The 25,904-nt window shown below is 41.5% G+C and overlaps 1 protein-coding gene across 5 annotated transcripts in view; it reads right to left on the reverse strand.

Moving 5' to 3' along the window:
- Positions 1 to 25,904, reverse strand: part of FMRFa (FMRFamide propeptide) — a 198,941-nt gene that overhangs the window by 98,770 nt on the left and 74,267 nt on the right. Inside the window, exon 1 of one of the 5 annotated variants that reach the window (XM_071677881.1) lies at positions 24,253 to 24,364. The exons of 3 other annotated variants lie outside the window; for them this stretch is intronic. The gene's annotated coding sequence lies outside the window, so the exon portion shown is untranslated. Of the gene's footprint in view, positions 1 to 24,252; positions 24,365 to 25,904 lie in introns of those variants that run through there. One more of the 5 variants, XM_071677878.1, reaches the window with a different exon arrangement.

Below are 25,904 nucleotides of genomic sequence, written 5' to 3' on the forward strand. Positions count from 1 at the left end.
ATGATTAAGCCATCTCGGGTAATGGTGTGGCTCGCAACGTAAAAAAAAAAGGAAAAAAAAATAGTATGCCATCATTATATCTCTACCAGTTCAGACACACCAGTAGGATAACATCATAACTTCAGTATTAATTCCAGTATCAATTCAGTATTAGCACAAGGCCAACAGGTAAATAAGAAATATCTAGAAAGGAAAAAGGCATAGTTCGATTATTTCTAATCTTCTTCGTACATCTCTCCCTCTCTCTCTCTCTCTCTCTCTCTCTCTCTCTCTCTCTCTCTCTCTCTCTCTCTCTCTCTCTCTCTCTCTCTTTTGCCGCTGAATTCTCGGTTGTTTTGAAGACAAGGAAGCCCCCCCCCCCCCCATAGTCTTGCACATCAGGATGTCGGATACCTGAAGGTCGAGTGCAGAACCCTCAAGGCTTTTGACTTGAGGTATTGTACAAAATACAACACTCAGGTCTGAGCACCAACTGTGGGGGGGCGGGGGAAGGGGGGAGACTTATTCACTCATCTATACGAACTACTTGTTTCTGAATCAGCAAAGAAAAAAAATAATAAATACGCTGTACTCTCCCACAGAATCAATTTTCTGGCCGGCGCCCGGAGACAAAATGCGGCACATCACAACTGACGGATACTTCTTAAGCACACAGCAGCGCTATCAGGCGTAGGGGGGGGAAACGGCGTCCAAGGAGCCTTTATCAAGATGCTGTTATCAGATTTTAATTTTCATCTGGTTGGCAGGAATGTTTATCGGCATGTTCACTGGTGGGGGGTCTCTTGCCTCGCTAAAACATGTCGTCACACACGCAATATTTCTACAAATTTGGAATGACGTGAATATGACACCTGTTATATATATATATATATATATATATATATATATATATATATATATATATATATATATATATATATATATATATATATATATGGCTATAGAGGAAATACTGCTAATCAATATAAAGGAAGAGATATATATATAACAGATATGACATCTTCAGGGAAAAAAAAACGGAAACATATATACATGCTTTTCTGCAGGCTAGAACACCACCAATTGGGATTCAATACTTTTCCCTTACATGTTGCTGTACGAGGACACCTTTGCGATGGCAATTCCTCTCCGGTAAAAGCGTATTCCTTGCACCACCTTCTTCTCCTCTTCACCACAGAGAGACACACTTTACGGACACGCACGACCCTTGACATGAACTGCAACAGTCTGGTGGGGGGGAGACCCAAACTCGTGGGAGAGGCATGGAAGCGAAAGTGGCGACCTGAGGCATTATACGCGATACATCTTCAATCGAGGCAGCTGGAAAGTGCACAACCGGGAGGTTAAGACTGCGTAGCTCTGTAGGGCAGATGTTACGCCTCCAGCATTTTGAACTGTGGTATTCTCCACTGACTTATATATATAACTGCTCGTATCTTCCCCGAGACCTCATCTCCCGTGAACCGTAATATCAACAAAGACAGCTTCACATGCAATCGGGCACCCTCATCCCGATGGCTGTGGCATGGAAGGGGACGACGAAAACGCTAATATGACAACGACATCCACGAAGACTGTGGCTTTAGCGCACGACAATAACCCGGAAGAACTTTAGAAACGTCAGTACTCCTGACGACAACCCTGGAATTGCCACAAGTAATTCGGTGGCGAAATCCTAAGAGGGTTAGAATCTTATACGAGAATCAAACGTTTCGGTTTAACGTATCGAGGTGTCTCCGAGGTAGAAGAAGAAGAAGAAGAAGAAGAAGAAGAAGAAGAAGAAGAAGAAGAAGAAGAAGGAGAAGAATATATATGTGTGTGTGTGTGTGTGTGTGTGTGTGTGTGTGTGTGTGTGTGTGTGTGTGTGTGTGTGTGTGTGTGTGTGTCTGTCTGTCTGTCTGTCTAAACATAGGAAATATGGACTTATACACACACGGGACACACACAAACACCGTCTGGATGATAGAGTCAAAAAAGCTTATGATACCAGACAACTAACTGTTGCTCGGCAGGAAGTGCTTTTTCCCAAGCCACTATCTCCTTTAACGGATCCAAGAGGCTGATAACATTCGCAGGGAACTGGTGCTAAAGGACGTGGAATTAGGGTACTACCCGGAAACCATCACAAATGAGCAGTACTCAAGAGACAGAGCGTCTGTGAACGCACGTGTGTGTGTGTGTGTGTGTGTGTGTGTGTGTGTGTGTGTGTGTGTGTGTGTGTGTGTGATTATGGACTGTACTGTACCGGGAGGGAGTTTCAAACTCGTGGGGCCGCCCCTACCGAACGGGATTTTAGAAGGAAGGATTCAGTTAGTCTTGGAACTTTTCTCTCCTCACGTAACTACATCTCACTAAGTTATCATAACGTACATTAAGTAATATGATGTTATCTTCACCGCTTGATATGTATTTAAGACTGATATTCAAGTTGCTTCATACTTCAAACTCTTGATATGATTCACACACAAAAAAAGATAACCTTTAGACTCACCAGGCATCACCAAATACTGAGACAGACGTTATGAAGTTAAACCTGCACACTCATCACGCAAGATACACTATGAGGGGTCACTTAAAAAATCTCATTATCGCTCTTGTCATTTCACACACACACGTGCACGACATAATCCCTGGACCGTCTACATGAGGCAACCGAGTCGAGGGTACACGTCATTCTGGGTAATGAGAAAGACAAACGTTCTCTCGCTGAGTTCCTTCTGATCAAGTTAATTGCTCACTTGATTTCCACACCTTGCTAAACCCAGACCCTGTGCGAGGGGGAAGTGTGTGCGACGGGATGAGCTAACCTCACCCACTTCACAGCTCGACCTTGGGCTGTTTCAATAAGCTGAAACATTCTCGAGGTCAAAAGACGCATCTCAGTAGTTATACGAAACTGATATCACAAACAATTAACAACTTCTCATCAGTGTCACAACTTCGAGGCTTCGCCATTTTGTATGTCAATCATTAACGACAGCCAATTAAGATATAATTTTCTAACTACTAGATGTGTAAATACGTTTCCAATTAACTCTACAATAACTACAAACCGAAATACAGGATCCCATATCCATAATCAATCCAATATTTGAATATCATGTAACATGCGTCTGTGTATACTGAAATCATAAAGAAAAAAATATTTAATAATTCGAAGAGCTGAAATTCACATTTTCATGTCGATACGTAATGTCGAAAATAAATTAGTCTGTAAATACAAGCAAAAAAAAAAAAAATTCTCGCACGTCCTCTGGTTTTTATACACGATACGAAGAGGTGGCCTAAATCCTGATTGACCCGAAATACAAAGCTGAAAGTGAAGACATCCTGATGGCTGTAAAGGTCTGTGTTATGGAGAAAATATACAATGGGGACAAGATCAGGTTCCTTTAACTTACAACTCCATCCAGTCATATCCAAAGCACATATAGCTTCAAGCAGAATAGAGTTCCCTTGCCCTAGTCCCAGGCCAGTACATCATAATCAGTAAAAAGAATAAAGTCTATGGAAATATATACTGAAATTACCACCACTCATCAAACTTACATTGGAGTAATATCAAAATATAAACAAATGAACAGATTCTTACTTCCTACTCAAACGATCGTCTCATGTTTTCTCGGAACTTCAGTGAAAGTGAACTGTTCTTTTGGACCGTAAAGTCAGTATACGCATCTGACTCCAATCTACCGTAATGATAATACCTTCAGTATACTAATGTACCCTCGTATATGAGACTCCCAAAAATATATGTATAGAGTCATCACAGAAACTATATGAAACCATTAAACGTCTTGACTATATATAAAAGCACTAGCACTTACATAGGAATATATCATTTCATCCCCGTGAAAGATATGCACATGTAATATAGACTTTACGTCTGAATATACAATTTTCCTCTGCATGTTTGCGATCCATCCAACAGCCATATAAACCCACCTATTCTGCTTCTCACATCTGGTGCAGTAAATGTTTGACGCACAAAGTTTTAACTTTAAAATTTATTCAGAATTTCTGAATTTCAAGTGGGTTGAAAAAATAACAACAAATTCTGCAGGCAAACTGTACTGATATATATATATATATATATATATATATATATATATATATATATATATATATATATATATATATATATATATATATATATATATATCTGGTGTCATACATAAGCTCCATAATGTTATTCCTGGAAACAAGCAGCGTCATGGAAGACAATCCAGTAATGTAAGTATCAAAAAGACTGGATTTCAGGGCAAAGGAAGTTACGTCAGAGCCAAATATCACAATAACATGTGTGTGTCATCGGCAAAAACGTCGCAGCTGATCTCGTTAAGAGGAGAGAGCATTACTGATAAAAAAAAAAGAAAAAGATAAAAAGTTCTCGATATATTACTAAGGGATCATACGAGAGAGAGAAGTGTGAATTAATAAACTCGATAACGTGAGGATTCTTCTCCACTATACGTATCTTGGGATCTTTTAACCCTTATAGGGATTTAGAATCTATTCCTACACAGGATCCTCTACTGATACTGCAGTTATACATTCTAGCATATGGAAACAAGCGTCCTTTTCAAAAGCGCCACGGCACGTGCATAATTAGTATTCATGGCAATAAATGAGCATGAGCAGAGGGTAAACTTTACATGTGTTTACAAAGAGGTCCAATGAAAGGGCGAATGCACCGCCCCACGGAGCGGGAACCAAGCGAGAGCAACGGTATATCAAAAAAAATCTCCCAATATTGTTGTTAAGGATCGTGGATAAGGGCCCCTCCTACGAACCCTTCTCCCGTCCATCAACGGCTGAGTGAATAGATAAACACACACACACACACACGCGCGCGCGCGAAAATGATTACTGATTGATTACGAATTGTGTTAACGTGGGACGAGAGAGAGACACACACACAGAGATTCACATTCGTATTAATCCGTCTCTTAATCTTGTATCTACGCAACTTCTGAGTGCATATACACACACACCAGCCCAAGCCAGGGTTACATTTATCGACCAACCGTGATGATGAACACCTGGGTTATGTGTGGGTCGACTGCCACGACTAGGATTCGAACCCATGTATGTGGTTCCGTGCTCAATAATAGTCAGTCTTTTGTTTTATAAGCAGGCTCAATACCCTCGACTCTTAAAATCCCACTGCACAGGATGATATAACGTCCCTTAAAGAGAACTCTGGTCTTCTAGTGTCAAGTGACCCTTCAAAGTGATGTAAAAAACAAATATAACAGAAACCACAATAACAAGGCTTGTACCTAAAGGACCAGTGATTTCTACAAGCCTTCCCATCTTCTACCCTTGCCCAAAACCTACCCTACCGTAATAACTGCGGTCGTAATACGTCATCTCTGGTGATGCCCGGCCAAATTTAACGTCCGAGGTGTGTATTGTACGTAATAGAGATGATATTCATAATAAAGTTTACGAGGTGAGTATAATAATACAGCCGCTGATTAAATCTTATTTTGGGAAAGATGTGGCGGCAACAGGTGGTTGCCGTAAACAAGACCCATGAACTGAGTTTCGAGACTGCCTCAACACACATTTTTTAAAAGTCAGTGAGCATCTATCTCATGAGGATCCAAGACTCCATCCAAACCAGCCTCTAAAGTCAGTAGACATCTATATCATCAGGTTATATAACGAAATCCCTTTCCTGACCTACTAACACTACCCAGTAGACATCTATATCATCAGGTTATATAACGAAATCCCTTTCCTGACCTACTAACACTACCCAGTAGACATCTATATCATCAGGTTATATAACGACATCCCTTTCCTGACCTACTAACACTACCCAGTAGACATCTACATCATCAGGTTATATAACGACATCCCTTTCCTGACCTACCAACACTACCCAGTAGACATCTATATCATCAGGTTATATAACGAAATCCCTTTCCTGACCTACTAACACTACCCTACCACTCGTATTACTCAAGCTCTCCACCACCACCACCGCCACCACCACATCAGCCGCTACAGAATGTCGACAATTCCATGTTCTAATCTACACCTGAATCACAGTGGTGAGTATTAGCATAATTACACGTTGGAAGGAGAGTGAACAATAACGTTCCTGATTTTCAGCATGACATTTATCTTGACAGTAACGGCAGTTGACATCAAGGGAAGCAAAGGTGCAATATGTTACAGGAGTTGACTGTCGAGTAATCTACTTTATGGACTGAGATTAAGTGGAAGGGAGAGTCAGTGTTGTCTCAAAGCATTATACATGACAGCTAGAGACTGAGTGTGGCCGAATGTGGCCTTTGTCGTCTTTTCCTAGCGCTACCTCGCGCGCGTGCGGGGGGAGGGGGTTGTCATTTCATGTGTAGCGGGGTGGCGACGAGAATGAATAAAGGCAGCAAGTATGAATTATGTACATGTGTATATATGTATATGTCTGTGTATGTATATATATATATGTATACGTTGCAATGTATAGGTATGTATATGTGCGTGTGTGGACGTGTATGTATATACATGTGTATGAGGGTGGGTTGGGCCATTCTTTCGTCTATTTCCTTGCGATACCTCGCTAACGCGGTAGACATCGACAAAATATAAAAAATGAAAATAATTCTAACTGTAATTAACATGTCGACTGTTGGGAGCATTTTAAAGGTTCGATTCCCCACCTACCTTCTGATCCATACAAAAATTCACTCCCACAAAAAGTTGGTTGCTCTACGCCCCTCCTCCCCCACATTCCCATGTCTGCGGTAATGGAATTAAACGTACCGGATAAAATGATAAAAGAACTTGACAAAGATTGAACGCGATTTCTACGCTTTCACTGCGTTCCGTTTTTGATCCAATTGTTTTTTTGCTTTTTTTTTTTCAAAAACAACTCGGTCGCCCCTCCAACCCTAAAGAGGCATAGTGTTGAAAACGGGGCCTTCGAGGGAAAGATCCCAGCTCTGCCCCTTCTGTTTCTACATTGACAGTGCAACAATACAGGATGGGTAGGGTTTCTTTTCCAGTCTCCTGCTCTCGTCCCTCTCATACTGACCTCCAGTTAAACGCAGGAAATACGTAATTCGAGTTCTCTTCTTCCAATATCCAATTGTTGGTACGTTGTCAAGATTTGCACAACAAACAGACAACTGAATCTCGAGAGGAAACTCCTCGCTTGACTCCTTCCTCCGTTCCTCCTTTTGAAAGGTGATAGTACAGGAGGAGGAGACCTCTGGGGTTCGTTTCCCCCCTCCTTTTGAAAAGTGATAGTACAGGATGGGAGAGACCTCTGGGGTTCGTTTCCCGTCCTCCTTTTCAAAAGTGATAGTACAGGAGGGGAAACAGATCTCTGGGTGTTCGTTTCTACGCCATCTACTCCATGCGAGAGATACGTGGGCCAAATTTTCTCTACCACCCATTCCCTGTGGCGAACACGACTTGACATCAATGTCTGATTCAATACACTCTTCAACTACCGAACAATATTTACAATCACGTTCGAGTCCCGTGAACAAAAGACGGTCTCTCTAAACTGCATAACAATGCGAACATAATTCTCTTTTCTTACACTTAACACTTTTCCATTCCTCGCCTTTATGGAAATCAGCAAAACACGTAGTATAAATTCATTTCGTTGTGTTATCCGTGTACTCGGCTCACTCGCGCGCAATGTTGAAAAATTGTCAGTAATATTCAACGGAGTTTTTAATGGTTTGATATCTACGTCTGGAAATGATTTTCATTACAGCGAGGGTCGTTACAAGGGGCACTGTTGTTGTTATTGTTACGCGGAACGGTGGAATGGAAATAAGAGCTGACAGCGACACCGCTGAGTGGAACGCACTCCAATACGTGACTCAAAAGCCTTTATTATCATCCTCGGTGTCTGGATGATAACAACATGTGACAGGAAAGTAGCATTAATTAGCCTGGGAGCGTTTTCCATGGCTGTGGAAAACTCTATTATTGGAAGGGCTTCAAAAAAAAAACAAACACCTTCGCAATTAAATACATCGTAGGATACATTGCTGGGAAATATAGTCTATATCACTAGCATTCTTTCATCAACGGATGACCCACGTAATGAAAACGCAGTCGTAATCTCAACCCTCGCTTTTACGTAGGTGGGCGTAATGCATGACTTCATCTGCATAAAATTCGACAAGCTGTTTGCGAAACTTCTAGACAAACGCCAGTTTCATTTAGGCCAAAAGACATGGAAAATTTGATCCCCACGGATACGTATGTGTGCTTCCCTTCTTTCCCCCTTGGCCTTCTTTTCAACGAGACTTCCACAGAGACCAGTAAGTCAGCCACGTCCATCGGGAGGGAGGAACCACGGGTCGAGAGATGCTGTGATGTGATGCATTTTGCGTGTCTCCGAGGAGGCGTGTGATGGGCAACTGGGGTGTGGAAAGGGTTAGGTGTCCTCAGTGCAGATGTGGCAGCCTGGGCAAGAGAGGGAGGTGTGTGTGTCATCTGATATGCATAATCGACCTCAGCAATGTTGCAAGACGTAGGTAGGAGATCCACTCCTGCGTCCTCATTTTCCATCCACACACCCTCTGTTTCTACTCCTGTGGTTCCTCACTATTCCCCTCACTTTCCGTTCCAGTGGTTCCTCACTATTCCCCTCACTTTCCGTTCCAGTGGTTCCTCACTATTCCCCTCACTTTCTACTCCCGTGTTTCCTCACTATTCTCCCTCACTTTCCACTCCCGTGGTTCCTCACTATTCCCCTCACTTTCCATTCCAGTGGTTCCTTACTATTCCCCCTCACTTTCTACTCCTGTAGTTCATCACTATTCCCCCTCATTTTCCACCCCGTCTCCCTCAGCTCTATAGTTCGACCTCCCACTCTATTTTCCCCCTCATTCCCATCTGGTTTCCTTTCCCTTCATGAGCATCTGCCACGTCCCTTCGCTCACCACTCCCTAGTTCATACCAATTACCCAAATTCTCGTTGTTCCGTTCTTTCCTCCCTCCTTCATCCACATCCTTCAACCTCCTCGTTTTTCCGTCCTTTACTCCCACCTTTATCCACGTCCTTCGACCTCTCTATCCGTCTCGTGTCATTATACCCTTCCTCCCCAGTCCCCTTATCTAGATCTGTCTTTCCCCGTACCATACCTTTACTATCCTAAACCTCTCTAATTACCCACACACTCCATTCCTATCCTTATATCTCTCTTTCTCTCTTTCTCCTCTGCCTCCCTCCTCACCATACCCCGCCGCCCATAGTCCATTCCCTTGTATATTTACGATTCCCCGAGCCAATGACACGGGAAAAAAGAAATTCATCAGACTAGTTACTGGAGGAAATGGTTTTACGATACCCAGACATACAGATGTAATTGATCTTGGCACGTTCCCACGCATCAGCCGACAGCGTGTCAACAAGATCATTACACGAGTAAATAATGCAACTTTCACAACTCCTTAAATGTGAATAGATGACAAAACAAGTTCCTATTTCTGAACGTATTCCAGCTTCCGGGAGCAGAGGCGTTCTCTTATGGAAACTAAGTACAATGCTATACAGCAAATCATGAGAATCTTCCAATACTGCGGAGTTACGCAAGACCTTCCTCTGTCTACAGGATATCAAATACAGGACAATAAACGCTTCAGAGGGAAAAAGGTCAAGTCCCATTTAACTTTCATATGAGTCTTTTTCTCTCGTCTATTTGGAAATGAAAAAAAAAGTGGGACTTTCCGGTATTCTCATCAATAAGTCAGCGTCTTCATCATCTGAGAGGTGGGAACAGCATTTCTTGTAGGCGAGAACATGTTATGACAATGAAAGGCTCCTAAAAAAGTATATAACAAAACGACAGTGACTCACCATCACAATAAGGAAAAATAACAGTTCTTACGTTATATGAATCCCTGCAGGAATACCAAATCATGAAGGCGTGTGATGAGCACTATGTGCACGAAATGTCTTCAGTTTACCACTGAGTGCATGTTTGCTATGGGTTCATCCCTGGGAACTCGCATTCAACTGAGACTAGTTTCCAAAGACATGACGAGGAAGGAATGTACAAGCTCTTTATCTAGATCAAAGTGCAACACAGGGAAGGCCTTCCTCTCCATACAGACGTCTGCAACTGCAAAGGAAATCTTAAAGATCTCGTCATTTACTTTTCCACAAAAACAACTTTGCTTTAAACAATTCCTCAGCTCGATATACGTTTTGTTTAGAATATCACATCCAAGAATGACTTTACTTCTAGTTAAATTCAAGTCTTATGCTGTTAGTCTAAATTATCTAAGCTTCTTGTTAAATTCAAGTCTGATGCTGTAAGTCTCAATTATCTAAGCTTCTAGTTGAATTCAAGTCTTATGCTGTAAGTCTCAAATATCTATAACAATAAAAAAAGGCGAAAGAAAACGGTGATTCAGCAAGCACTGTCTCCCGAATCAGGAGAATAAGAAAGAGACAGAAAAAGAGTGAAGGATCTTAAAGCAAAGTGGGACTCCTTTTCTTTGCAGAAATGACGTGACACACTTAAGCGTATGAAGGAATTGAGGATGAAAGAGTATGGGAATTGTACAGGTGTTCGGAGCAGCGAAATTCGCGAGGCTCCAACTTACTTAAAATGGTTGAGGCTGAGGGGCAATGTTGGACATGACACAGTACAGCTTACTAAGCTGAGGGCAAGTGAAGGAGGATCACTGTTATGGAAATTACGGGGGTGGAAAGATATGGTGGGAACCATCGGCATGAAAGTTGAAAGACTGCACGGATGCGGCCTTTCTTCGTCCGTTCCAGGCGCTACCTCGCTGAAGCTGGAAACGGCGATCAAGTAGCGGGGGAGGGAATATATATATCATTGCTACATGTTGTCATGCGCATTGTACACAACAGCTAGAAAATGGATGTGAGTGTATTCGGCCTCTCTTCGTCTGTTGCTGGTGCTACCTCGCTAACGCGGGAAACGGCGATGGAGTATAGGGAAAAACTCTACACGCTGCTCATGTCTGTATATGTTAACTCAGTGAAATGTACAATAAATATGCAGATACAAAAGTCCATCTAGTGATGGAGTTTTGATGAAGCTTTCCAATTTCATCAGGTGATCAGAGGGAACGTCAAATGGCATTGTATTTTTCTGCTTTGCGACAATACTGCACGCAAGTGTGGTGCTACTATAACAGACCCAATGATGAGTCATTACTGCACGCAAATGTGGAACTGTAACAGACCAACGGTGGGTCATTTACCACCACATTGACCACAATTGTACCACAGTCATTCTTCGCTCATTTCCAGGCCCCTGTATCGTCACACCCCATACAGTCCTGAATATGTACTTCTTCTAAACCATATATGATCGCCGTTTCCCGCGTTATCGCGAGGGTTGCGCCAGGAACAGAGAGGCCACATCCGATCACATCCATTCTCACTAGCTCTCGTTGTGTGATGCACCGAAACCACAGCTCCCTATCCAATTCCAGGCGCCCCCAACAGACCTTACCATACACTTATACTCACACTTATAGTGGAGGTCGAGCCGAGTTTAATAGGTACTGGATAAGTGGGAGAATTGAATATTGGACTATTCCTGGCATTTTGGCACGAAATAGCTATTGCACGAGCCAGAAGGTAATTTGCTCACCAATCAGACAGGTCCATTCTCCAGTAATTATTTGCAATAGGAATCACAGTCGTATAATTCAAGGTTCTCATTGTGTATCACTATACTGGCTATATACTCCCTATATTACGATCTTAAGTGTACTAACAAACGAGATAATTGGGTCAGTAGGTAATTAATTCGGTAGGACACTTTTTAGCTACCCTTCTGCTTCTGTACACCCACCCATGGAGAAATCTAATTCAAGGTAATCATTTCCTATCGTACAGGCTATAATATATGATCTTTTATGAGCGCCTGGAAGAAAACTGGACGTCTTGAACGCAGCGTTTAAGCCAATTCATCCTTAGAGGTGAAATCTCGCCCCCTAAGTGGATTAAAACTCGTCTAATGACCTGGTAATGAGGGTGGGGTACGTCAGCGTTTAAACGCCGCCCAGCCTGGCCATCCCTACCTGTCAGAACTGACTAGCCTTTCGTGTGCGATTTGGAGCTCATGATGTGAGATCCAGGGACCAATGCAGGAGGTTTGAGACATGGACGATGCTGTTCTGATTTCCACAGTCCCCAGGACCTTCGAAGGACCATACGCGCAGCGAGGGCCTGTTTGGTCTTACCCTAAACGCATGAAGAAGGTATTAAAGATCCTTTAACTTGACCCTAACGGCCTTGGTTGACCCAGGCACTCGATGGGGCTATGGCCCAACCCAATCAACCAGATCTGAACGTGTTAGCGTCGAGAAGCTGTTACTGCATGCGTGACGAAATCCTTTTTTTAAGGGGTTCAATGCTCTTTCCAGTGCCGACACTACAGACGGGTTTCCAGTCTATACGCCTTGGGTCAAGGAACTCAAAAATGGTAATGGATGCATTTTACATCACAAAGCTGAAAGTTACGAAGTCTGGCTCACCTTTGAAATGAACTCTGATCTACACCTACAGGTTTGCACGCGATCATCTTCACATTAATATGACCTTCAATGCATTTCACCTATTACATCTCTTGTGAACAAGCCACTTCATCAATTACATTTCCTAAAAACAGTTGGAAATGTACGGATTCTTTCCGAAAATCATATTGGACGAATTACAACTAATCCGACCATAAACTGTTTGTAATGTAAACATGAACCTTATATTGACGTATCATTTCCTGTGCTTTGGTCTTCGAATCTCTTTCGACTCCTGTAATGAAACTGTTTCGTTCACAGGTCCAGGTACGAACTTCATTCCAAATTCTGAAAGTGACTGGAATAATCCTTCAACCGAGTAACATATCAACACTGATACTCTCTTTTGATAATAGAATCAATAGCGTCTTGTGTGTCTTTCTCTAGGACTAGGTCGCTTCATCTGCAAGGCGCTGGGAGGGGGTGAAAGAAAACGTGTTGTTTTGCTCCGCTACTGTCCAACACCAGGGGAATTGAGATGCTATGACCTTTACAGCGGGACTTATGAATTTTTGATGTCTCTTAGACTTCTGGGAAAGCGGGGGGCTTGTGGCTCGTCAGCTGAGTTAACTCTCAACCATCCCATCTTTCGACAGGACACTACAACTTCCAGCTAACTTTGCAGCTGCCTCAACTTCTATATTCATCAACTTATCCTTTATGATAACTGATGCATCGAATGTTTTCCCTTTTGGAGACTCACGGGAGAGCGTATGAGGAGCCGCCTACCCACCACCACCACCACAAGCTCCTCTCTCAACATTATCTTACGTAAAGTGAGACCAAGTTAAGGAAACAATGCTGGCGATTATGCCCTACGTAAACAATGCGAAGGTATTCAGTTATAATGAATTTACATTTGTATCTTTTCTCTTACTAATCTTTCAATATCAATGTCAATATCAATCTCTCTAATTTCGATTAAAGCAAGTGTGAACTTTCTCGCACTATGAATGCAAGACCCGAAAGTTCCTTTCAAATTCAATCCACAAATAATGATTTCTATATATCGCACTAGTCATGATCATATGATTCTATTTAACATTTATGATATATGATGTTCCAATCATCCACCGGGTAATCCTTCTATGTGACTATAACGATTTCTCTACCCCCTTAACGAACCCCCGCCCTAATCATCGACTGGGTTTACGTGAACTGGCCATACTTCTGATGCGATGGTTTAATTGTACATCAATGGTCTAAATACCACATCAGATCACATACCCACACAAAAAAAAGAAAAAAAAAAAAGATTTACATGTAATTTTTGCCAGTTCCCACAATCAAAACTTGTCTCAAGCATAACTTCTAAAGCACACACACACACACCACTAGCCTCCCCGTTGTACATCAAGTTAGAACGTAAAAAAACATTAGCGTAATATTCTGCAAGCTAAACTCTAGGTAAAAGAGTGAAACTTTTGCACATTTTTTTTCTATCGCTCAGATCAAAACTACAGAAAACTGGTGGAATATGATTCTGCAGCTAATAATCACTGGGGCTTGGTAGGCTCACAAAAGCATGGCCTGAGGAGATTAATATCTGCTATAAGAAGGATTAATAAGGATTTGTCAAAAGAGAAAAAAAGATAAATGAGTGTAGAAAAGAAGTACTATTTCATCAAAGTCTGGAAACACAGGAATATCCTACGAAAGGATACCTCTATAAACGAAGATAATCACTGAAATAAGATTACAAAGGAAAAGTTCATCTACGTTCACTTTCGTACGATATAGAGATCCGAAAACAAAAGAAAACCTTCGTTCACTCAGCTGACAATGTTGCTCTGCAACACACACACACACACACATACACACACACACACACACACACACACACACACACACACACACACACGTTAAACAGGTAGTAAATAAATTCTGTATATCGAGTCAACATAACTGACCAAAGGTTGAGTTCGAAAAGGTCCAACCCATTTCCCCTTTTCTGTAGTAGCTTATGATCCAACCCCGTCCAATGCATCTTCATCAATGTTTCAGGTCGACCTGGTCTATTCTTCCCATCTTCAGCAGTCCTCTACGGCCGAAGAGCCATCCCTTCTGCAGTAGTCTTATGGGTGGCCAAGCCCATCATGTCTCCTGTCTTAGTTTATGGTCGACTTGACCCCACGCACCTGTAGCATATGGTTCGACCTGGTAAATCATATCTCCAATACCCGACGCTCGACCAGGTTCACCCCACATCCTAAAGGCTTCGTCAAAGCCTGTTTGATGTGTGTTTGCACCACAGCAACATTTCCAAATGGGATGGAGAAGTGTTCTTCCTTTCCATATCTCTGGGATGATAGGAGAATTGTGTATCTATATTTACATTGAATGAAGAGGGTGCTAACAATGATGCATCGGCACATCCAGCATATTACTCTGACAATTCTACCATGTACTTGAAGGAGCAACTTATAACCATTAGGAACAAAAACTCACAAATTTACAAACTTCCTTCGTACGTCCACCGAATAGCATTTAAATCCTGTATCAGAACATACGACAATCTGTAAGATATCTCTCTGATCTTCTATCACCAAAGAACACAGCCATTCTCTTTATTTGTGAGGAGGAATACATCTATTTTGGAATACGGGCGTCATAAACCGTGGAGGTAATTTAGCAACACTGATCTCTCGCAACATCCTCGATAAAGGGGAGGTCATTCGTTACGGACTGTGGCAGAAGAAAGAAATCGTGGATAAAGTCACCCTGCTATAAAAATTTGATGTTCAGGTTGTCATGGCAACCCCCATCGCGTCTCCTGTTCAGCTTGACTTCCTCCTTACACGCCCGCTAGTCAAGTCTCCCAAAAAGCAAATTGAGCGGAAAGATTTCTTAAAGTCTCCCTCTGTGATGTTATCAATATCTTGTTATTCAAAGTTCGAACATACACGCTGTATATTTCTTTTTTTCTCTCTCAAAATATAAAAGATGAAATTTGTAATTACTAACTTTTTGAATTTAATTACACCTACTGATTATGCAAGACTGTCCTTAAATATTTTTCTCTTTTATTTGCTATACTCTTAAAAATATATGCACACACGAATTCACGATAATCTCATCGATTGGAATGAACGCAACACATATAAAAATGTATTTACCTTATAAGTGTGACGTCTATATAACACTTGTGTGTGTCTGTGCAAGTTAGCAAAGAAATTCCACTTACTCTGTACAAAGACAGAGGAGGAAGGAGCCAAACTCTAAGGGTAATCATGATATTAATGCCGTTCGAAATAACCCAAAACTTTCATAGTGAAAATATTTTGAATACAGCTAAGTACAATTTTCCCTTTACTGAGATAAAGGAAGGATTCTGTCTTGACAAAAGAGAACCAAAGTAGGTGACGGGAATAGCATATATAAGGCTATCTATCTATTTACCTATCTCTGTGTGTGTGTGTGTGTGTGTGTGTGTGTGTGTGTGTGTGTGTGTGTTTCTAATCAATGAAGACCATTCAACTTCATGGTTCCATCTTGGACGTATACCTTCAGTACCAAACAACGTCTACGTTTAAATCAGATACAGGAGTTCGAACACGCAGGAAGGTGCGAGACGTGCACGGGATAGAGGAACTTGGAGCGATGCGGTATACACACGCGAATTGCTTTTAATGGTCTTTGGGCCCTGGCTGTAGATAGGGGGCTGCGGTTTAGGTGCATTACACATGACTGCTAGAGAGTGGGCGTAAGCGAATGGGGAAATTTCTTCGTCTGTCCTGGCGCTGACTCATTAACGCGAGAAACGGCGTACTAGTGTTAATGAAACACGCAAACAGATTGAAAGATGGATAGACAGACAGACAGAAAGATAATTATGTACAAGAACAAATAATTCTAAGTAATATTATCAATGGTTGTATTTCAAGATCCTCTCAAAGTGTCTACGTCCATGAACGTTACTGTCTTACGAAAACAGCACGAAAATACACCCTGAGAATACAGCCACAGAGAGGATAACGCAATAGGAAAGAATGAAAATGAATGCAAAGTCTTCGAAAGGACGATCTAAGTTTCAGTCCAACAAATAAACATATAAATTCGAGAGGCACCGGCGACCTTGCATGAGAATGAAAGAAATGTACTTGGGACGTGTTAGCCCGTCTGTATGTGGGTTCTAACACCTTAAACTGCTGTTGGGAGTAGACAGAAGCATCGCTGCCAGGACGCACGATACAACTGAACTACATCGTTTGGTTTGATGGTGTCATTCTTCATCAAGGCCTGTGTTTACACTCGCTTGTTTACAGATGCTACTCAGCGCAGTTTATGGACTACTGAGCCATAAGTATGCTTACTCATTAGCTGATAGATTAAATTCAAATTCTCTTCCATAAAAACGCTATATGGAAAAGAATAAACGCACACACACACACACCGACACAAGCAAGCAGACATAAATACACCCACCCACCCCAACAACTCGGGCACCATTACTCTCGTAGTTTTATTAAAGCTCTCCAGAAGTTAGTGGGCTTTTATGGGTTCAATTATAGCCCAGCTTCTCCACCTACATTTAAGAAAGGATTTAACGCATTTTTACCGCGGTGACTTACGTTCTAATAGTCCCTCACCGTCGTTCTGGGCGCATTCTATTGTGTCTATTATGATGCTCCTCTACCATTCACAGCTTCCTCTGGTAAATTGGGTAATTTTAAACAAGTCTGCGCTACAGCTGCAGGAAATAAAGAACTTGAGATGCCTCGGGGAGTCTTGGATAAAACATGGGCAATATTGTGATAAGATCTGATGCCCTATTTATGTAAATATATATATATATATATATATATATATATATATATATATATATATATATATATATATATATATATATATACATACACCTTATTTACCACCTGCCCCTGGAGTCCGTTCTGTCACTTATGAGACGACCCCCTGCAGCGCTCAGGAAGCTGGCCACGTCCACCGTCAGGACCACGGGTCGTATAAAAAGGTGCGAGGCCGTGTGCGCGTCAATTTTTCTTCTTATTATTACCTCAAGACCATATTCTACGAAGGAGTCCTGGTGCTAGACCCCATGGCCTCTTCTAACAACTCCTGCAGGTAAATTTCACGGATGACCAGATGAATGTGGCTCAAGACAGCTGTCAGCTTTGGTATATCGTATGGCCCATGGCCACTTAATTGGCCATTAGCCTATCAACAACTGTCTGCTTCACGGCCCACTTTACTGCGTACATATAAGCGACACTTTTCTTAATAACGGGGGACACTGATCCGATTAATCTTTCTTCTCTTTTTCTTTACGTTGAAGGCGCCATTCACGGACATATGTCCACTGCAAGACCGAGTCTTAATTGAAATATAGAGAGAATTATGAAACGGAAAGAGAATAGACAAGGGAAAGTATCTACGAATTTTTGAGAAAGTGAAAAACCTGTATCTGGAAATGTGCCAGGTCATAGTTATAGGGGGAGTTCCAGAGCTTCGACGTATAGGGAAAGAAGAAGGTATCAAAACGGCCCACCCATTTATAAAAAAAAAAAAAACATATGGAAGGAACGACGAGAGAAATGTAACAACAAATAATCTTGCACACCTGTCTTATTTCTCAAAAAATTCTTTTTAAATGGATCTGGATATGCAGTCTATTAGTTAAATATCAACTGTATATTCAGTTCTGTCCAACGTTGCTCGAGGTGCGACTGAATTCCCTTCTGCTATCGCCTCAATCCCACGATATGGATGAGGAAACACTTATCAAGTTGTTCGTATCCTGCATTACGTTAGAATTAGAATGCTCTTCTTAAATTTAGTCACTGCACTTGAAAGGAACACTGAGAACATTAACAGAATAGGCTCAAAACAGGCCAGCAAAAATGGTATCAGTATGAAGATAATCAAGTTACGGGGAAAGGCTAATGGTTTTAAATTCGCACGACATGGAAAAGAGAAGAGTCAGGTGTGACCTGATCACATGCTTTTACATTTCAAAGCTGCTAGATGACCCAGACATTGAACAGTTCTCCTGAATTATGCATGTATACCCTCAGAGGCCATAAAAAAAATTAGCAAGAAAGTTGTTAGAAAAGATGTAAAGAAGTTGACAGTATAATTGTTTTGAATAAATTTGAATAAGCTGAGCTACGACACGGGCAACGTAGGCAGTACGATGAAGCTTAAAAAGTTCCAGAGGGACATACGAGTTTAGAACTTCCCCCACACGTAAAGTTCAAGGGGTAATTATACACAAAAGCACGTATGGTGACACAGTAAAGATTTACAGTAAGATCCGATTTGTGTAAAGCTTTCTCTCTCTCTCTCAACGCACAAATGGTTTTAAACAAACAAATGCAAACATACACACTTGTTATATCCGACAAGTGCTTTCCAATTCCACTTTATATTTAAGAGTCTCGCACTGCAACAAATGAATATGTATATCCTACCCGAATTCGACTGAATAAACCTTTTGTTTCATGCGTAAAATATTTTTGTGTTCTGTGTTTAAGCGTCGGGTTCTGCCCTATAAGTCCACTCATTTCCAGTAGTTCTTTTTTCGCCACTTATAACATCCACTGTTAAAGTGCTCCATAAAGTGGGGTGAATACAATATTCACAAGACTCCGGTAATCGCCACTTCTAATCTCTGCCGTTTTACCGGTACCGCGTGACGTCACTATATACCAAACCATGCCCTATCTAAACAGCTTTCGTCTGCGTGATTACAAGGGTAGTTAGTTACTTGCCCTTAGCGCGTTGCGTATGCAGACGTGATGTACAATCGCATGTTTACCAAATGGCGTCCTAGCTTCGTATCTTCGATGTATATCAACTGACTATTTCTCTCTTGTGTCTCCCTTGATGATGTGATTATTACACGAAAGTGCACTTGGGAACTTATTGTGTTCCATTTTCCCCGTGGACTCATAGGAATATATATATATATATATATATATATATATATATATATATATATATATATATATATATATATATATATATATATATATATATATATATATATACACCTACGATCCAAGATGAGCATAAATCACTACAATTGTAAACCTACAACGAAAACTTTGCCCAGACATCTCCAAGATATTGATAACCGTGAGAGGAAATACGGGCCAATTCAAAGCAAAAATTAATTGATATCGGAAAATGCCTTATTTGCCGCCCGTTCAAGCGCTCACGTTTGTGAGCTGAACGAACTATCTCAATAGGGATTATAAATTAATTGTAGTCCTAACGCTTGTGACTTCTAGGGCTTTTTTCATGTTTACGTTGTATACGTTTATCTTGCATACGTCTGTATGCGGGCTTCTTTTCATCGGCTGAAACAGAAGAAGCGATTATAAGTTTTACATCGGTTTCCAATGAAGGTAAGTTATTTCAGACCAGACTCTCACAAGGCTTCTCGTATTGAAGTGATCACCTCTGACGGACTACTAAAAGATAATTTCCACATAAGGATTTCCTTTTGACCTGACTTGTACCGAGAAAGGAGTAATTTCTCCACCAGTCAATGTAATTTGATCGCCGACTGTTAATGCTGGTCTTTGCATTCAATATCGCGTAACCTCATTTGGCTGTAGTCATAAAGCTGAGAGCCAATATAAAGCAATTGTCTGCAAGACACACTTAACTTACTTCTATGGTTTTAAACACTTTATAAAAACCTCAGCAATTGTCTGCAAGACGCACTTAACTTACTTCTATGCTTTTAAACACTTTATAAACCTCAGTAATTGTCAGCAAGACGTACTTAACTTGCTTCTATGGTTTTAAACACTATATGGACTTCACCAATGTCTTCTATACCATCCTTTGCAGTCCGTAACAAAATGCAAGACCTTTAGCTCTTTCTCCTCTTTTTTTGAATCTCTCAGAATCACACCAGAGTTCAGGCATTCTTGTCGCTGGAGAATGACGCGAATGCAAGCACTTGGCCAAATCATCAAGGGAGCGACGGAGAAAATAATGGCGCCTCTTATCTGTCATCAACATCAGATCTTTATGTATCTGTATCACATACGCGTTCGAATCGTTCATATTTATCTTCGTCCGCCATCGGAAACACTCGTGCCGAAGATGACACTACTGACCGCTCTCTTGCTCTGAAATTTTACACGTTTTCCCTTTTCGGAATTGAAGAATACATACCTGAAGACACACACACACACACACACAAGAGATCTGTCATTTTTTTTTCCAACGATCTGTTCTCCTGTTTGATTCAAGGTTACTCAAGTTGCAAGTCAGAGTCGTATGATATTCTTGCCTCAGAATTAACTCAAACGTCTAAGGAAGGAATGAAGTGTCCTTGACCACTGGTTAAAAGTATGAACGTCGAAGGCCTTCATATAAACTGGTAGTCAATACTTACATAAACCCAATTACTCAAATCGACAATTACTCCTTTCATACCTCAGCATGAACGAAAGTTCTCAATATCATTTCTACGTTCACTGCTGGGTCTTGGGCATAACACCCTAATTCAAAGTGACTCTATATACCTATCATCTATCAAAGACCTTCCCAATACGTTCTCCATCAACACGAAGTCAGACCTCCGAGTCACGATCTCCACCACATCATAAGACTGAAAATAAGACTGAAGGGTATGTTGTCACATGTCATTTTCTTGCAGAGCGAAGCAGTAGCATTGTCTTCCTCTCTCTCTCTCTCTCTCTCTCTCTCTCTCTCTCTCTCTCTCTCTCTCTCTCTCTCTCTCTCTCTCTCTCTCTCGTCTTTCCCTCATCTTAAACCTTTCCTTTCCCTCGACTTCTTCGAAGACCAGAGCACAAATTAACCCCTCTGTAACCTACTTCGACATTTTATCACTCTATCCCTCCTCTCTCGACATGACTTCGAGCGTGGCACCCTCGAGCCCTCGCCGTGTCTATTACTACGAAGGAAAGAAAGAAATGGAACTCACTTGCACGGAAAATTAACTCCGGCAGAGTACGGGCGAGGAAGCACTCCTGGAATGGGGGTAATGAGACCGCTTCAACAAGTGCACAAAGGACAGATGCTCTCCCTCCTATACCCACGACCACGGCATCTGTGCACACAAAGGGAAGTGCCTAGGCTCGCCGGCGAACCACATTGCTACGCTCATCAAGGCCAATGGAGACCCCAAGAACGAGCGTAAAAACAAGGCACAGGTATATACATACATCCATATATATATATATATATATATATATATATATATATATATATATATATATATATATATATATATATATATATATATATAAAATGTGATCCAATATATACTGAAAGTCTGTAATCCTGTTATATGACTATATAGTGAGCCCTCTGAAAACCTACTGAAGCCTATCTCAAGACGCTGAAACATACAACCTCTAGCACCATTAACGTAAATGCCCACGGGGCCTTATTTGTGCAGGTGGGGAAAGGGAAAAAATGATCTTGAAGACGTGAGTGTATACGGTAGTACAATAACGAATCAGTTTCACCACCAATTCCTGTGTTTCTTCACGCTCACATTATTTTGGTTTCATCTGTGTTTCTCATAACTCAGAATCGTATACGTATACGGATCCTTCTTCTCTTTGCTGTGTCTTATATACCTAATGCCTTCGATGCACTGGCCTTCCACTCACCCTCAAATATGTACATATATTCTTACGATTGCTATATTCTTCGCTTGAGTCCTGTATCAGCATTGCATCTGTCACTTCCTATCTATTCTAACAACTGTGTATATACCACAGTTCCCATCTAGTATCATTCTACTTCCAATGCCATGATTCACAACCCCTTAATCTAACAACCACCCTTCCGATCACCGTTTTCATCCACTGTTCCCCCCTCACAACCACTGCTGTCGCATCACTATCACCTTCTGGTCACTCAACGCCCCCGTAATCCATTCAATTCAATTTCAATACTTAATTCCTTGATAGAGGAACGGGATCCTAAAGGTGTCACAAGGTATCCCTGTAAACTTCGCGTCTGTACCCCACATACGTGACAATTATCCGGTACCAGACTTGTGTTTTCTTAGATTCTTATTTCTTCTATACACAACTCTGATGATTTTCTAAAGATCTCAACTTCCTCTCTATCAAGCTGTGTATCTATCTATCTATCCATCTATCTATCTACATAATATGCCGTTTACCCTTTGATATACGCAGGAGTCTTGAATTTTTAACAACGGTGTGTCTAACTTGTATGCCGACGTAGACACTTTCAACAACTTAAGAAATAAAAATGTCTGAAAAAAGTGTTATAACTTAGAAAAACACACGTAGTATATATATATATATATATATATATATATATATATATATATATATATATATATATATATATATATATATATATATATATATATATATTCTTTGAGCGAACACCATCAAAGAAGAAAACGACGTCTCGGTAAATAAAAATCTTAATAATACTCTAGTGATGGATGCCTCTTCTAACTGTGTATAAATCCTTTTCCAAAATTTAAATGAAAACGTATAGATATATATATCAAAATTTACTCCTTTACCTCACGATCAAAATTACAGTTTCAACGTGAAAATACACTCGAAAAAGTTAAACATTACTCAAGATAAAATACAAATTAGTGAGGGGTGCCTCCTGTAACTGGATAGGAAAAATCCTTTCCCAAACTTTCAGAGAAAACGTATATTTACATAAAAATTTACATCTTTACCTCACTATCAAAATTATAGTTTCATCGTCAAAATTCACTCGAAAATGTTAAATTCTAGTAAAGATATAAAGGAAATGGCACGTTTTGGCTTTGCATTCGAGACAACAATATAGAATTAGCGAATCACGCCAACCAAATGTATCTTTTTTCCAAGACTGTAACTACAAACCATGACCACAAGATGGCACTATCATGGAACAATGGGATTTAAAAATCCGCTCGCACATTTTCTACCGTCCACTAATTCAAAGCCAGTGTTGATAACCTCTTGTGTATACGAAAATTTTACAAAAAAAAGAAAAAAGAAAATAAAATTATGCACAATTTTCTCAAGTCGTCTTCACGTCCTAAATTTTTCTTCCTTTTTTTTTTCTCAGGAAAATTTCGACTTTCCTCGTTGCTTCAGAACTGGCAATACATACTGACGACGTGAGCCAAGTGCTCTTCATTCATCACCAAATTAGAACGACAACACAAGGCTGCAAACGTCGAAGGGGAGGGGGCTGAAACACTGTAGGTAAGTAGGGATGGATGGTAGATATGAGATCACTGATGGTAGGTGGGTAAATAGACAGTAGGGATGGGAGGTGTTGGAGATAGACTGTACGTGGGTAAGTAAACAGGAGGGATGGGATGTAGGGAGATAGACTGTACGTGGGTAAGTAAACAGGAGGGATGGGAAGTGGGGAGATAGACTGTACGTGGGTAAGTAAACAGGAGGGATGAAAAGTGGAGAGATAGACTGTAAGTGGATAAGCAGACAGGAGGGATGGGAAGTGGGGAGATAGACTGTACATGGGTAAGTATACAGGAGAGATGGGAGGTGGGTAGAGACAGTACTTAGAAGGGACGGCAGGTGTGGGGAGAGACTGTTGCAGGTGGGTAAATAAACAGGAGGGATGGGAAGTGGGGAGAGACTGTATGTAAACAGGAGGGATGGGAGGTGTGGGGGGAGATAGACTATTGTCGGTGGGTAAGTAGACAGGAGGGCTGGGGTGTGTGTGTGTGTGTGGGGAGGAGTGACTTACCCTGGAATGGTGGCGGAAGCAAGGACAAGGTGTGTCTGCGAGAGCGAGCGGGGGAGTTGTGTGTGTGTGTACGGTGCTCGCTGGTGTTGGTAGCGGGGGAATGCTCAAACTCGCCACTTGTTGCCCTATATGAACCTCCCACCCTCCTGCTGTCTCTCGCCCCGCCCACCGCGACCCGCCACGCCCACCTCCTGCCCTTCCCCCACCAATCGTGGGCTCGTGACCGGTGACACCTCTGGCAACCGCTGGACCACGCCTCTCTCCCTCCCACGTGCGTCTTATCAACCGTGATTGTCAAGACAGACGATAAAAGGCCATAGTTTGTCACCAAGATATTGGATACATCTCTCAATTTATGGAGACGATTCCCACACAATTTTTATCAATTGTGTCTGTGGGGGCAAAGGCAGAGAATCAGTTTACACACGCACACACACACACACACAATACATACATACAAATATATATATATATATATATATATATATATATATATATATATATATATATATATATATATATATATATATATATATATGTGTGTGTGTGTGTGTGTGTGTGTGTGTGTGTGTGTGTGTGTGTGTTATAATGAATACAACACAAAACTTATCATCAAAAGCTAATCCCCATGACTTGCTTTTACCACTTCATACGTTCAGGTTCAGCCCAGTGACGGCACGTCGACCCCCGTACACCACATTGATCTAATTCATTCTATCCCATGCACGCCTCTCACCCTCCTGACTGTTCCAAAAATTCTTTTTCCCCTCCATCTTTACATCTCCTTCTTGGACTTCCCTCACCTCTCCTACCTCCATTTATATGATGATCTTAGTCTTTCTTAGCTCATCATCTCCATACGTCCCAATAATTTCAGAACAGCTCTCCCAATCATACTGCGTCCACTTTACCTCCCGTGCTGACGCTGTTATTCCTTACAGATCAAACGGCCTTGTACCACATGCTGCCCTGAGCGATTTCATCTCCACGGCGTTCATTCACGACCCACAGTTTTCCACTCATGAGCATACAACTCACATCCACGCAACGCTGTCGTGACTATTATACCTTTCAAACTTGCCCATCTTTGCTGTAACAGATAGTGGCCTCTTCTACACATTCCATTAAGGACCCAAGACCTTAGCCACCTCCCTCTCACCCTATGGACATTTCAGCTTCCTTGCAATCATCTGCACAGTCCATTCCCAGGTGTCTTGGGAGCCTCAGTTCACAAGAATAGAAGGGGATAGACATGCTGAAAGGCCAGAGGATAATATATGGCGTATGGAGGGTCGATTGAGTACAGAACGACCGAGTAAGGTCTGGTCGAATGAGCAGTCTGGTTGAAGGGGTCGACCACTGGGTGCTGAAATGGTTTTGGATATACAGAGATGCTAAGTACTGAGAGGCTTGACTACAAGGATCCAAGAGTCAGGAGTGGATGGAACAAGGAGCAAACGGATGCACGGAACGAAAGAGGCTTTGAGGGGTCGAAGCCCGACCACAAGGAGCAGATGATTAATAAAGGGTTTGAGGTACCAAGGCCTCCTAGAACATTCAAGGAAGACGAGAGGTGTGTGCTTGGGATAGAGTAAATGAGTGCGATGTGGTAAATGTAGGGCAGAAGGGGAGCGACGTGCTGTCTATGGGTG

This window comes from Panulirus ornatus, chromosome 26, assembly GCF_036320965.1.
Source record: "Panulirus ornatus isolate Po-2019 chromosome 26, ASM3632096v1, whole genome shotgun sequence".
In the NCBI taxonomy this organism is placed as follows: domain Eukaryota; kingdom Metazoa; phylum Arthropoda; class Malacostraca; order Decapoda; family Palinuridae; genus Panulirus; species Panulirus ornatus.